Source organism: Sciurus carolinensis, chromosome 4 (genome assembly GCF_902686445.1).
Source record: "Sciurus carolinensis chromosome 4, mSciCar1.2, whole genome shotgun sequence".
In the NCBI taxonomy this organism is placed as follows: Eukaryota; Metazoa; Chordata; class Mammalia; order Rodentia; family Sciuridae; genus Sciurus; species Sciurus carolinensis.
Window position 1 is genome coordinate 8,884,321 of NC_062216.1, and position 15,950 is coordinate 8,900,270.

At 47.3% G+C, this 15,950-nt stretch overlaps 1 protein-coding gene across 4 annotated transcripts in view; it reads right to left on the minus strand.

Annotated features, from left to right (window-relative positions):
* The window catches only part of Msra (methionine sulfoxide reductase A), a 336,723-nt gene that overhangs the window by 248,758 nt on the left and 72,015 nt on the right, over positions 1–15,950 (minus strand). The gene's annotated exons all lie outside the window — the stretch shown is intronic.

Genomic DNA, 15,950 nt, shown 5'->3' on the forward strand with positions numbered 1-15,950 from the left:
GGTATTTTCCAAAAGAAGACACACAAATGGTCAACAGATGCATTTTTAAATACTCAACATCACTGATTATCAAGGAAATGCAAATCAAAATCACAGTGAGATATCACCTTACTCCCTTTGGAAGGGCTATTATCAAAAAGACAATATCAACAAGCAGGAGTGAGGGAAATGAGACAGGGAACCCAATGCACCATGGGTGGAAAGGGTTGGACAGTCATTTTGGAAAACAGCATGGAACTTCCTTAAAAATTGAAAACAGAACTTTTATATTATCCCACTACTGGGCATATCCCCAAAGGGAATATACTGTATACTGTATACTGAAGAGATACCTGAACTCCTGTGTTTAGTGCACCAAGATTCACAATAGCCAAGACATGCAATCGACCTGTGCACATCAGCTGATGAACAGACAACAGAATGCAGCACATACGCACAGTGGAATACTATTCTACCGGGAAAAAGATGAACTCCTGTCATTTGCAACAACACAAATTGAACTGGAGGACCTTACACTAAATGAAATAAGCCAGGTGCAGAGGACAAACACCTCATGGTCTCTGTGTGTGGAATCTGAGAAGGCCAACCTCACAGAAGCAGAGAGCAGAATGGAGGTTACCAGAAGCTGGGGTGTGTACAGGGAAAGCAGCAGAAGGGGATGGTCAGCAGGTAAGAGGGATAGTTAGAGGGGAGGGCCACCTGGCTATAGTGACGATAATGTGCTCTACACTTCAAAGTAGCTGCCTGAGGCTTTTCTAGTGTCTTATCACAAAGAAACAAGGCACGTGTGAGGTCTTAGATACACAAATCACCCTGATTTGATCATTACACAAGATATATGTGCACTGAAACATCACACTGTACCCTATAAATCTGTACAATCATTATATGTCAAACTACAAAATTTATATTCCAAAATTAGGACTGTATCTCAAAAAAGAAAAGAAAAAAATCATAAAAATCCTAGGAACCACTACATTAGTTAGCTATCTGAGGCAGTGTCCCTGTATCTCTCCATGAACTACGGTCCTCTCATCTTTTAAGTCCAAACAGCACATTAACAAGATTTTTGTTGGAAATAAAGATTTTAAGAGATAATGCCAATCAAATTCTGCCTTACCAGAGGCAACCCTCTCCCCTTTCCCCATCGCACACAAAGCATCACTTTACTAGAAAGCTTTGTGAAGTGCTTTGACAGAGATGTTATCTGGGAACAAATTTCAATAAAGGGCAGGCATGTAGTTCTGCAGCCGTACTCTACATTGAGTACAGAACAGTACTTCTACTACAAACGGACAAAGCGTCTCAGGCCTCCAGAAACAAGAGGTACAGTCCCCCAGCCAGCCCAGGACAGAGGGTGGTGAGTCCCCGCCCCAGTCTTGCATCTGAAGCCTGGAAAGGACCTGGGGTCCACTCCTCCAGCCCGACACTGTCCCTGACTTGGTGAAGGACAATGAGGCAGAGAGTTGGCCTTGTCTTCCCCACTCCCTTCTCCTGTAAGCAGCTCAGTCCAGGAGGGGAGAACACAGAAAGGGTGGCCGATGGGTGGGACACATCAGCTCGGATTTCCCTTGACCCCTGCTTTCGTCAGCTTTTCTGCCACGGGGACCAAAAGACCCAACTGGCACAAGTGCTGAGGAGGAAAAGTTTATTTGAGGGCTCACAGTTTAGAGGTCTCAGTCCACTGACAGCAGGCTCCATTCCTCGGGGATCAAGGTGAGGCAGAACAATAAGGCGGAAGAGTTAGGGGAGGGAAGTGGCCCCATGATGTTCAGGAAGCAGAGAGAGACTCCACTCAGCAGATAGAAACATATGCCCCAAAGCCATCCGCCAGTCACCACTCAGTTCATCCCATCAGGTGACCACTTCACTGACGGGGTTCAGGCTCTCACGGCACATCATCTCCCCTCTGAACCATCTCCCACTGTCTCATGTGGGAGCTCTTGGGAGACACCTCACATCCAAACCGTAACCGCCCCATGCTACCAGGACTGACCCCTCCATCCACAGCCAGCCGTCCACTCGGCGCGCTCGCCGAGATCTCTGGCACACATCTCAAACTCAACACTCCCCAGAGGGGCCCCTACTCCTGCAGTCACACCCAGTCTGGCTCACTAATGCCCTTCCCCTGCGTCAGGCTGTCGATGAAGAGTCCTCCTTAACTCTTCTTTGGGGTCTCACACCCCATGATCCACCTGTCAGGAAACCCATCATCTGTACCTTCAAATCAAATCCTGACTCCAACCACTGCCTGCTAGGGTAGCCCACGCCAGGCCCTTCTCCCCTGGAATTACCGAACTGGTCTCCCAGCTGGTCTCCCCGAGTCCTCGCCAATATCATCTGGATACAACAGCCCAAGGAACACTTGGAAGCTGTTGAATCTTATCAAGTTACTCCTCCGGTCAAACCCTTCAACTGTCTCAGAACGGGAGTAGAAATCCACATGGCGACCCCTACACGATGGGGCACCCACTCCTCCCCACCCAGGGCCTTAAGCCTCCTCTCTGAACACATCCTCTCTTATCTGCCTCTCTCTCACCCTGCTCTAGCCACCCTGGCTGTTCCCTGAACCTTCTGGACCCAGTTCTGCCTCAGGATCTTTGCACTGGCACTCCCTTTGCCTGGACAAGCTCTCCCCCAGCCCCCACATGCCACCTGGCATTCTCCCTTGGCACTTTCTGCTGGAACGAGTCATCTTCTCATTCTGTCATCCTACTTAAAACAGCACCACACTCCCACCCTCTCTTTAGGTTTTCCCTCTCTTCTGACATAACACCCAACATACTTAATACTGACAGCGTGACACCCCACTCCCCTTCACTAAACTTAAATCCATGATGGCAGACTTTTTACCTGTAATTCCCTGCTGGACCTCCGGTGCCTACAACAGCACGTGGAACACAGTAGGTGTTCAATAAACATTTATTAATGAATGAATGAGTTTTGACAGATGCTGTGCCACCTGGCGAGAGCAAACACCCGCAGGAGCAGTTTGCTCTCTCTCTCACATACATGCACACACCTGCTTTCCTTTTGCTAACAGCAAGCTTAGGGGGCTGGGGTGTAGCTCAGAGGTAGGATGTTTGCCTAGCATGCATGAGGCCCCGGGTTCAAATCCTAGCACCACAAGAATAAGCCATCGGAATGGCGAAAGTGAGCTTAGCCATCAGGAACTTCCACCCCAAATACTTCACCATGCCTCTCTCAGAACAAAGAGCTTCTCCTCTCAACCCCATCGTTCATGCTCAGTTCCCCGCCAGTCTCAAAACTATCTTGAGAGCTATTTCGTTTGGATCCGGACTCTGGCCGAGCTGCGCTCACTGCAGCTGGCGTGGTCTCTGCTGGCTCTCCTGCCCTGCGCTCCCAGGTGCACACTCTGCCCAGGAGGCATCCAGGCCGGCAGTCCCGTGGAAGCCCTGACCCCAACACATCACACCCCAGCTCCACAGTGAGGGAAGCCAGGGCTGGTCAAGGCCGTGACCAACTGCTCTGTCTTCTCTTCAGGACTCGGGACACCCGCAGCTTCTGCGATGTTACCCAGCATGCCTCTGTCAAGTGCAGCTTCCCACCCACCTCTCCCCAAGGTGCCCTGGTAGGTCTTACCTGGACGTGCCACAGGACCTGGTCGTCAACACTCTGATGCCGCAATCCAGGGATTTTACGCTGGCCCCTTGCCGCAACCACACTCTCTGGCACCTCTAACCTAACCCTAACCCTAACCCTGACCCTAACTCTAGTCCTAACCCTAATCCTAACCCTAACCCTAACCCTAACCCTAATTCTAACCCTAACCCTAACCTCAGGATGTGTGTGAGTGTGCTCAAGTGTGTGCGTGAGTGTGTGCATGTGTGAGTGCATAGATGTGTGTGCACAAGTGTGTGAGTGTGCACAAGTGTGTGCGTGTGTGTTTGAACATGAGCTCATTCTGACACTTTCAACTCAAACCCAACATGAGATCGTTCCTCACGTCCCCTTCTCATACAGGTGTCCCTCTTCTGCCATGGAAGTCCTGGTTTGCAACACACCAACTCCCTCACTTGCTCTCTCCTAAACAGACACAAGATAGTTTCAGAACCTCACTCAATATCCCCACCAACATAAACCTCCCCCCCCCGAAAAAAAAAACTCTGTCTCTTTATCTTCCCTTGGTCATTACACTATATGCAGTGTGCATGATTCTTTTTTAAATACAAGACTCAGAACTAAAAGAGAAGAGTTCAATGGTCCCTACCACAGAGAAATGGTAAATGTTTAAGGAGAGGGAAGTTCTAATTATTTTGATTTGATCCAGTACCCATTATATACCTGTATCAATCTATCACACTCTACCCCATAAATAAGTACAATTTTTTTAAATCCCCCCAAAAGCTCTTTGGCAATAAAAAGATTTTTAAATGATTTGTTAATCTCGTTCCCTTAGAATGTGAATGCAAGATAATACCAATACATCTACACGTTCAAGAATCAAACTCTATTAAAATCAATCTTCACATTAAATTCACAATACCCATGGTATTTAAACAGGTAATGTTCAGCTTTTGTGAATCAACATTAGAGAACATTTCCAACTAGGATTCCTATTTCCATAGAAACAATAGATCACTATTTCTAAGAAGAAATTTAAAATCGTCTTCAATACATAAGTAATTTTCCTTAAACGATCTTCTAACAATTAATATGTTTGACCCATACCTTAACACTATTTCACAAGAAATAAGTAAAAGTGTTCATTTAAAACAGAAATTATGCCTCCAAGACCCAGCTACGACCGTGGGGCTTGCATCTTACTGAAGAGATTTGGGTGAGTCCTGCTAGCAAGAGCTGTGTGATTGGGTGGTCACGGCTACTGCAACTGTGGTCATAGTTATGAGTTATTTTTGATGGTTGCTCTTCTGGAAAGTTCTCAAGCAAATGTCCCACCCATACGGGTTGACAGGGGCATGGACAAGCTGCCTGTGTACATTTGTACCTTGTGTGCTCCCGACAAAAAACAATCCCCTCATGCTAACAAGTGAGCCACCAATATCCTTCACTTCCACCAAAAAAACCATGAAGCCCACTAGATAGCGACCACTCACCGACCTCATGCAGTGGCCCATCAGGAATAAAGAAAAGAGACAGAGGCAGAAGCAGCAGGAGGCCAGGCAGACTCTCTCCTGGGTGAGGAAGGCTGAACTGGAGGGGGAGGAGACAGGATGGGCCGAGGAGCTGGGGAGAGGGCCACGTGCCAGGGGTGCATGAGGAGGAGCCCGGACAAGTCGCACGGAAGTCCCCGTCCCCATCAGGGCACCGCAAACCAGGCCTGACGCCTGAAGGAGAAGCTTCATTCTTCCGCTGTTTTAATTGTGGTGCAACACACACGTCTAAGTACACCGTTCAGGAGTGGTAGTGTTCACACTGTGGAATAGATCCCCGGGACTTTTCCATCTTGTAAACATGAAACACCATCCTGTTAAACAACAGCTCCTCCACCCACCTGCCCAGCCACGGGCAGGCCCCACCCTGGCCCTGAATTCTGCCAGTCCAGGAACTTGGTGTAAGTGGGATCTTTCACTGTTTGCCCTTTGGCGACTGGCCGGTCTTTCTTAACAGAACATCAAGTACCAGCCTTGTGGTGCATGCATCAGAACCTCTTCCCTTTTAAAGGCTGGATGATATTCTGCAGACTACATTTTGTTTATTCACATCCACTGATGGACACTTGGGTTGTTTCCACTTTTTCTGGTGATCGTGAATAATGCTATTGTGAACATGAGGGAACGTCACCCATTTTTAACAACCTCCTTCAAAATGGGCAGAATTACCTCTTTCTTAACAAAAAACAAAAGTTCATAATGATACCTCATTACTGAGCACTAGATTCACAGACTCTAAAAAACCAAAGAGAAATACTTACTGTGCAGATTCCCTGACCCACCTATATACCCAGTGGCTAATCTTTCTAGACATCCAGCCTCAGATCAGTCCGCCCGGGATTCAGCCCCAGGTGGGGGCTGAAAGAAGCTTGTGATTCAGATCAGTGACTCAGATTTCTGTCAAGGAGATGGGAACGGGGCAGAAAGAAATTGACACCCACTAGTTCTTGGTCTTAAAAACACCTCTATTTCAATTCCCTCATGAGTCATAAAAACAAGCTTCTTGTCTAGTAGAGTCTCCATTTGATTTATTTATGTTTTATGACTCAATTCAACTATATTTTGCTTTACTTACTTATATACAAGTCTACATGTGTGTTGTTACATGCAATGTTTTCCAAACACACACACACACATGCACACACATTTACACACAGAGTTCTATTCTCTACACTGTTCAAGCTGAAGTTCAATTTAGTGAATTTTCAAGGGGATTTTCCACTTCAATACACAAAAAAATGTGCTCACAGCTTAACTGTGCATGATAAAATTGCCTGCGCAGTTAAGTGAGCCACGTTTCAGAGGGGAGGTGTGGACAGACAAGATAAAGAACTGTTCCGGACACACCCTCAGCTTTCTCTCAATGAAATCTGGTCTCGTGGCTGGCCAGCATAAATCAAGGAAGCAAGGAAAGGTGAGGGACGCCGAGGGCTGTGAGCCTACTCAACACGTTCAGTCAGACTGAAAGACCCGTCCCTGACTGAGGTGCTGTGACTAGCCTCCTCATCAAGAGTCACATGCAGAAAAAGCAAGAAAGTCACATACATGACTGGCCTCCCTCATCTCACCACTGCTTTTCTCCATGACTGAATTCTAGGCACTCCGAACCTTCCTTCTGCTAGAAGGTCCTCCACTCCCAGTCTCTGCCTGTCTAAACCCTTTCCTCCAGGTAGCCCTCCTAGACAGCCCCACGTGGGCATGTCCTTCCGTCCCCTAAGCCTGCTGACTTTGGGCTCCTAGCTGGAGCAGAGGGCATTTGGGAACTACTACCAGGCCTCACCCCCTCGCCCCTGCTCCCAGCATACTCACCTGGGTTCCCTGAGGTCACTGGCACCAGCTGTGTTCGGGTACCCACATGTTCAGGTGTGGCGCGGTACCTGTGTACAAGTGAGACCACAGCTCTGTTGCCCCTCCACGGGCTCAGGGGCAGCCTGACAGTGCAAGACAGGACACAACCAACAGGAAGTGCAGACGCTGGTGGGGGCTGAAAAGAAGAGGCCTAAACTTTTAAAGCCTGCATGCTTCTGCTGTGAAGGCTTCAGAACAAAGGAGTCAATGGGCTGGCTTTTTTGATATAAGTCAAATTACCAAGTCAGACAGAAAAACTAACTCACAGACACCTGTCAATCAGACCAGGCCATAATTGCTCTGTGAGGCTGCTTTTTTGTTATTATTTATTTCTGAAGATTTGAGGTCATATATTAACACATTAATTGAAATTTTGGTCATAATTATCATGTATTAAGCTGTTGATTACATGGTTGCATTTTGAAATTTTTAATTGGTTTGTTTCAATTGATAAAAGGTAATTTGTTTAGGGATGATGTTTAGAGTTATGTATTTAATTATCATTGAACAGATAATTAATATAGTGTAGCAATAGTAAATAATGACGGTGGTAATTATCATCGAAGTATACATATTTGTACAAATATGAGACGAATTTTCTCTCTCGAGTTGCTCTGGTCTCTGCTCTGAGCTGGCACACTGGTTCACTTTCTTCACAGACATAATTAGCAACATCTCTGTCTCATTCACTTCCTTCAGTTTGAAAAGAGCCGAGAAGCCATAAGGACAAAGGACATCCTAAAAGCCACATCATGCTCCATTTTCTCCTCTCTGCAGATTATCCAGAGAGCTCCTCTGCTTTTTCAGTTGGCTCTCAGCATTCCCACAGTATTTCACAGACCCTTTTTAAGTGTTCCTGGGTCCTCAGCCCAACAGAGTAATCACAAGTTGAGGGAAGTAATGCCCTAGATTCAGTAGAAAACCACAGTGCTTACCAAGGGGCTGAGCATCAAAAAAAAAAAAAAAAAAAAAAAAAAAATCTGTGTTTATAACCTTCTCTCCTGATAAAAAAATATCCCTGATTTATGAGAAATAATTGTGAACATTATGCACTTTGATTTCAAAGTTATGCCTGTCTGCCTGGAACCCCATCATCATCTCCCACCTGTTGACCAGCAAGGGCTGCAGCAGAATTGAGCACAGGGCTGTGGGGTCTCCCCTCCTGGGTGGTAAAGGGGTCACACCTGCGCCCCCCAAGGGCAACCAGAGGCTGCCACGGAGGTTCCCTGCCTGGCTTCTTGGACCTGTTCTCTTCTTCATTTTCCCCTCTCAGGACACTGCCCTCAGCACTGGGCCTAACTCACCAGCCCTAGTGGCAGCCTGTGACAGTGCCCATGGTGGAGGTCATCTTGAATATGACGAAATGTGACAGAACCTCAGAGGACGCCAAGACTTACTTCCTCTTCCAGGCCCTCCAAAGCCATTTCCTCCCTGGGAGCTTTGCAACATGACCTGGTTTTGGGGACAAATGTTGGGGCCAGGAATTTGTGTCCAGCTCAGATGGACAGGGAACAGCACACCCCCAGGAGTGACAATCTGGACCATCTGACCCCTGGCACGTGTCGGTACCCACAGTGCTGTGTGATGCACGAGTCCTCCAAGCAACACCAGCTCTGGGCCCTGTGAGCTGGCACCAATGGCACAGTGGAGGACCCTTCCCTGCCCAGACTCCCCTGGGGGGTGACCACGCTGTTGTTTTCACTATCTTCAGTGCGGGGCCTGGAATGGGGGGCAGTGGCCAGTCTCCAGGAGGACCCATTTGCTCCCCTCCCATCCTGCTACCATGTGACTAACCACACCTGTCAGAATGGCAGTGTGTCACTTCCAGGCTAGGTCATAAAAACATGGTAACTTTCACCCACTCTTGGGTCACTAGCAGCCACTCTGAGCACACTAGGGCAGCTGGTGACAAGATCCACACTGTGAGGCTGAGGCAGGTGAGTGAGCCATTGAGGAGTGGATCCTCTGACCCTTTTGTAGACTCCTTGGTCTCTGAGACCAGCCTCTCTTCTGGGGCCAGAGCTGCCTTCCCATCTCCATGCTGGAGCCTGCTTATGCAGGTCCCTCAAATCCAACACGCACAGAACAGCAGGTCATTGCTCCAAACTGCCCTCCCCTGCCTGTCCTCATCTGCTCTGGCTCCCAGGAATGCTGCCAGGAAAACTGAGGACCTCTCAAACCCAGTCTCCCACTTGCCCCCATCCAGGCAGTACCAAGTCCTGTACAAATCTGTTTCCTCAGTGTCCCTTCCCTCTGCCCCTCCTCCCACTCACTGAAGCCACCTCTCCTGCAGGACCACTCAGCCTCCCTGCTGGTAACACACACACACACACACACACACACACACACACAGATGCAGCTCAAGCAGATCTGTGCCTATATATGGATTGTTCTTATATTTGCACCACTGTGGGCAGGGATAATGATAATAACACACACACAAATGCTAATCTAGTATCCTATGAGGCACCATTCCTCAAAGCATTTCAGGGAGATGACATGCAAAGAATTCTCTTTTTTTTCTTTCTTATTTTCTTTTGTAATGAAGGACTTTTGAAAGAGAGCAAGCCACATGTTCACATCCTCAGAAGGAACGCAGCGTAGGAAGTCCAAGAAGGCGCCCACCCTGTGGGCACAGGAGCACGGAGGGCTCCTTCGGAGGACAGGCAAGGGGTACGGGTGGTAGAAGCGAACTGTGCAGGCAGCACACAAAACACAAAATCCAGACGGCTCGTGCCGCTGCTGAAACAGCTCAGCCCACAGTCTAGATGCCGCCTTCCGAGGAGCGACTCCACTCTGAGCCGTGCACAGAAATTTCAGAGAGCCTTATCAAACACACGTGCCTCAGTTCAGCCTTTATCAGTTGGTCTTTCTTTTCCAGCGTGAAGCTGTTCTTCACATTAATTATTTTATTTCTATTGTTTGTTTTAAATAAGGAAAAGCCGGTCCCGATATGGAACAGGTGCCTGTATCTCCAGGATGGCTCTCTCCTCACACTGTCCGCCCTGCCGCTGTCACTTGAGTTTGACTTGGCTCTGTCAGTGAAAAATTAGACTTCATTTCAGTATGCTAATAGCAATCTCTCCAAAACAATGTAATCAAGGCCTCATGTGCACCTATAATTTCATCCTTGACATAAGCCTGACAGCTATTTATTGTCTGAAAGGGAAAGCGGGGAGGGGGAGGGTGGAGGCAGAGGGACTCTGACATGCCCCCCTCCCCCAAAGCAAACCCAGCAGCTTTATGTTTGAAGGCAGAGTCTTTGCAAAGTCCAAAAAAAAATGGCAATAATCATGGGGTTTACATATGTCTTGTCTTAAGCAATCAAGACAGAGAGTTAACAGAGAAGCACATTCAGATGTGCCAATTCCCAAACTGCCCACCTCTGATGAGCCAGCTGTGAGCCGCAATTGTCACATTATAATTTAGGCAAAGGGAGAAAAAAAGGCATCAGAATACACACTGGATCAACATAATTATTCACAGCAGGGTGCTGCAGAATTAATTTAGCCAATCAGAATGATACTTGGGGGTTGGGCACATTGCAGCGATCTGGAGAGAAAGCAGAAGAGGGGAGTGGAAGAGCAGAGGAGAGCGTGGCACTGCGTTCCACACCTGGCTGACACTGGGATCATCTGATCCCGAAGATATTTTGAACACATGTACGTGCAGTGCTGCTGCTTTTGCATTTATTTACAAACACCTACGCAACACTCACACCATGCCAGTCACTAACTCGGCACCTGACAAGCACCAACTTCTCTGATCCTATGACTCTCCGGGTACACACTGAAGCTCGGAGATGAGCTTCAAAAACTGGCCAAGGACACACAGCAAGAAAGGGGCAGAACTGGAGACAGAGCCCAGGCAGACTGCGCCAGAAGCCCTGCTGCTGACCAGCAAGGTTAAGGGCTCCTGGTTTTACACAAAGCAATCAACAACCAGAAGACACACGGAGCCGGCAACAGGCACATAACCAGTGACCTGTGCGCTAGCATTTGAGCTGCTTTCCCAAATGGCAGAGCCCTGGCACTACTAAGGGCATCTTCATCACCTGGCTTTCCAAACTGGGAAGAGGTGCTGCCCTGGGGCCTCCCAGGGCCCAGGATGGAGCCTCTGAGCTGGGGTGGCATCTGGCCTCACTTCCAGATAGCCTTCCTATTTGAAAAGCAGCAGAAGGAGTCCAGAAAATCGATTTGAAAGAAAGGGAAAGTATGCTGCTCCAGAATCAGTGTTCCGTTAAATGCCCGGCATCAAAATACAGGGGAAAGGATCAAAGGAGAAATTAGAGGTCACACTCAACAACTTTGTGCCCACATTTGTATCTGCAGAGTCAGGCTGACAATGACATGAAATGACGCTCGCCTTCTCTGGGTGCAGTGTGATTTTAGACCAAAGTGGTCCTCTCACTGCCCTGCTTGGACTTCTGTCTGAGGGCAGCTATCAGAGGAGCCAGGAGGAGCCCTAATTTCCTTGTAAAAGTTAAACTTCAGCTTGCCTCCGCTGCTTCTGGTAATGGGGGAAATGACAGGGAGCGGACCAGGGTTTTATGTCTGGCAATAATGTTTGATCTATGCCATTGTCAATGAGAACTGTGATTTAATCCATAAGGATATATAGAGCCTCGTGATGAAAGGGGAATAACGACAAATCCTGATTAACAATGCTGCTACACCAAAGCGGGTTGCCATGGTGATGGGGCTGAAATTATACAACAAACTGGGATGCCATACCAGGCAGATTACTCCAGAAAGGGGCCCTTTTCTGAAAGCATTTGGCTTTCTGTGTTCTCTTAAAATTAAGATGCCAGCATCTTACTTTCAACTGGTATTAGCTTTCCTCTTTTTCCTAAATACTCCCTTTTCAGCGGGTTTAGGGATAGACATGGACACCCAGGAAGTGTAGCAAACAATTAAGCACACTGCAGTGCCTCTTTCCCCTGATGGGGGAAGACAAAACAAAATTATGATGAGGGACCTTTCTTTCACATCATTCTTCTGATAAAATTATGCTTCATTCCTTGGCGGCAGGGATGGAAGAATCAAAGCGTGTCCCAGTGCAATGTTCTACTTCTCACTCCACAGAGCAGAGTTCTCTGAATTCACAGGACAGAGGAGAAAGCGGGATCAGGAATGGTATCTCCTTTGTTTCCAAAGATGTTTAATTTTTAATTAGGATTTTAAAAAATAAGAATATGTTTTTAAAATAAGATCACTTTCTTGCATTTGTTCAAAATAAGAGCCAAAACTATTCGAGAATCTGCACTGGAAAACAACACTTTAAAACTATTACGATCACAACTGACTTTGGAGATGAACCTTTATAAACTAGATCAGTCTAGGAAAAATGTACTGCATTTAAACATCATACTCGATGTCCTATGTCAATGCAGAGGAATATCAAGTGAGACATTTAAAAAAAACAGAAAAGTCATAGTCCTAAATATTCTCTTAAAGGGGGCAAGATCTGATAAGAGAGGGAGGGTAAAGAAATTTAAACATGGCAGATGTGTAATAGCCGGCCCTCAAAAATAGGAAGGAAAAAACTCAGAGCTGCACATACTTTCAGAAATGCTACCGTTCTAGAAGGCACATTTCCTGGAGATTTAGCAGTGGCTTTCAGGTTGCTGAAAGGCAGTGTGGCCTAGTGGAGACCGAGCCCTGGGTACCAGCTGTGTCATTTGTCGTCATCTGTTAATACCTCAGTCAAGTCATCTAGCCCTTTGGGTTTTGGCTTCCCCATCTGGGGAATGGGAATCATAGTCTCTACCTCACTTGCCCGGAGAAGTTTATGAGATAATTAGCAAAATACTGCACATAAGATCATTCTGCTCAATAACTGCTAAGTACTGTGTATGTATCTATGTATTTACTTACCTATCTATCTATTTATTTATTTATTTATATTGGGTACTGGAGATTGAACCCAGGGCACTTTACCACTGGGCCATATCCCCAGTCCTCTTTATTTTGAGACAGGGTCTCACTAAGTTGTCCGGGCAGGCTCAGAATTTACAATCCTCCTGCTTCAGCCTGGGACCGAGTAGCTGGAATTGCAGGTGTGCGCTACCATGCCGTGCTGATAAGTGCCAGGTCTTGTGTTTTGATTATTCAACGCTTCCTGCGTGCCTTCTCCATGCTAGGTACAATGCAGCCACAGCGACTTCTGGTAGAAAAAGTGCTCCCCACACCTGCTACAGGAAAATCCTAATCATAAAATAGAAAAGCTGGGCAATTACAGGTGGTACAGGAGAGCTTATCGGGGGTTTTGTTTGCTCATTCATTGGTTTGGTTTGGACACTGGGCCCCTAGGGCACTGTCACATTAACTTAATAAAGAACATCAAATACTAAAGCTGATAAGAGGGACTGAAGGCTGGGTGCAGTGGCACACGCCTGTAACCACAGCAGCTCAGGAGGCTGAGGCAGGAGGATCACAAGTTCAAAGCCAGCCTCAGCAACCACAAGGCACTAAGCAACTCAGTGAGACCCTGTCTCTAAATAAAATACAAAATAGGACCAGAGATGTGGCTCAGGGGTCGAGTGCCCCTGAGTTCAACCCTGGTACCTGCCCCCCCAAAAAAGGGAGGCTGGAGGTAAGGTTAAACATTTAGGGTTAAGAGCTGGAAATGTGAAAATGAATTAAAAATAAATATAGGAAATCTTTGAGGAACTATGCAAATGCTGGAATTGATGACACCCTACCCCAAACATGGCCCCTTAGCATCTGAGAAACCAGCAGAAGCAAGAGGGTGTCTCTGACCTTCCACTGCCTGCTCTTCTGAGGCAGGTCCTAAGACCTGTACCCAAAGGAGAGGACCCAGGGACCAGAGAAGACTGAGCCAACAGGGGTCACTCCCTCCAACCCCCATTTATTACCATCAGCTCTCCCTTCCCTAACCACGCTGCTGTCAACCACACAGACACCATCAGACCCAAGCATAACATACTTACAACTCAGATTACTCAAGACACAACATACTTACAACTCAGATTACTAGCCATAATGAACAACAACAAAAAGTGTCGTCAGAAAAAGTGACATATTTGAGAAGCAGCAACGTGAAAGCAGCCTTCTAATTTCTCATCCTGGAAGGGTAACAAAGGCTGCATTTTGGAAGCTGGTGGCCCCATGTGTCCTGTGGGACACAGGCTGCTCACCACTGATGCTGCCCTCCCTTCTTCTGAGTCCACTGTGACACCCACACACTGCCCTGGGGCTCCCAAGCCTTCTAACATCAAGCCCCTCTTCAGACAGCTCCTGCCAGCTTCCGCTGCCAGTTCACGCCAATGAATTAACTCTGGTTTCACTTCATGAAAAACAGAAACACTGGCAGTAATAAAGTCTTTGCTACTTTTCCCCCAGGGTCAAAAAGAAGAAGAAAAAGAAAAACATTCCTCTAAAATCATAGCATTTACTAAGGGATTACTATAGCTGTAGAGTTGAGGTCTAAACATAATGTTGTTGTCCAGAAAAAACAGAGGGGCAGAGCAGCGTGCACCACCCAGATTCCGGGCTCCTCTGCACCTCCCCGGCTGACACTCCACGCTTCCATTGTTTTGTGCACAGGGTTCTGCTATGGTTTGGATGTTAAATGTCCCCCAAAGGCTCATGGGTAAAGGTGGGTCCCCATGGGGGTACCACTGGGAGGTGGGAAGTCCTCTGGCCATTGGAGACAGGCCTTGAAGGGGACTGTGGGATCCAGCCCCTTCTCTTCTCCTTTTGCTTCCTGGCCATGAGGTGAGTAGGCTGCTTCACCATGCACTCCCCACCATCACCATCTGGCACCCCTGCCAAAGGCCTCAAAGCAAGGGGTCACCCTGATTATGGGCTGGAATGTCTAAAACTCTAAGTCAAAATAAACCTTTCTTCTTTATAAGTTAATTACTCAGGTATTTTGTTACAGTGACAAAAAGAGATTTCCAATGAAAAATGTGTTCTCCCACTTTAGAAAGATTTGAGAATCACTACATAAACTATGTGATGGCTCATTCCTGCTAAGCTTATGGTCAGTTCCTTCTAATGGGTTAGTTCACCTATTATGAAATGATTTTTTTACTGAATTTATTTATTTCCCAGTATCCCACAAGCTTCTTTGAGAGAAACAGGCCCAGAATACCAGAATAAATGCTGATTCCAAATGTACATTTGGGGCAGTCCTTTTTTGCTGTCAAAGAGGCAGTTAGCAGCTTCTGAATGTCAGAAGGATCTCTCAAATGACTGCCATGAACAATGGCAGGCAACACGAAGGTCCTAAATTAAACACATCCATAAATAACTCCTTTACACGATTACACAAATGCAGAAACCCAACTTTTAAAAACATACACTTAAGTTGAGAAATGAAGGCAGAAATGCTGTTTTTGGGAAAACCAGAGTCAGAAGGCAGGAGGCAGCAAGGACAGTGCACTGAGCCACAAGGACAGTCACTCTGCCCATCAACTTGTGCCATCTTCAGGGCACAACAAGGATTTGGGGTGGACGTAAACTTTAGTCCCTGGCCAATACACCCCAGCGCTACTACAGAACTGGACAGAAATATGAATGTGGTCGATCCAGTTGTTAAAGGGCAATCTCTGGGGACTCACAGGGACAAAGACAAGAGGCTACCCCACTGGATTGTCCACCTCCCACAGTGGACAGGCAGAGGGGTGGGAATTCTGAGGAGAGCAGCATAGAGTGTTCTGGAATCCAGGCAGCCGTCACCCCCCAGACCTCGCTTCTGTAACAGCAAGACAATGCCACTTCTTAGCCCCTGAGGATCCAACCTGCCTGCAGTTCTGTGGTTTTCAGGGGAACAGTTGAGGATTTCACCCTCTTCCGTGGCTCCTTAGAGCTCTGTGGAAAGCCCACAAGTGAAACACGTCAGGGCTGAAATTCCAGAATGACATCTGCCAGTCTGGGCTACAGAGACATGTGCTGGGCTGAACCACATGAAGCTGTCGTGGCTCACGACAACAGCAACCTC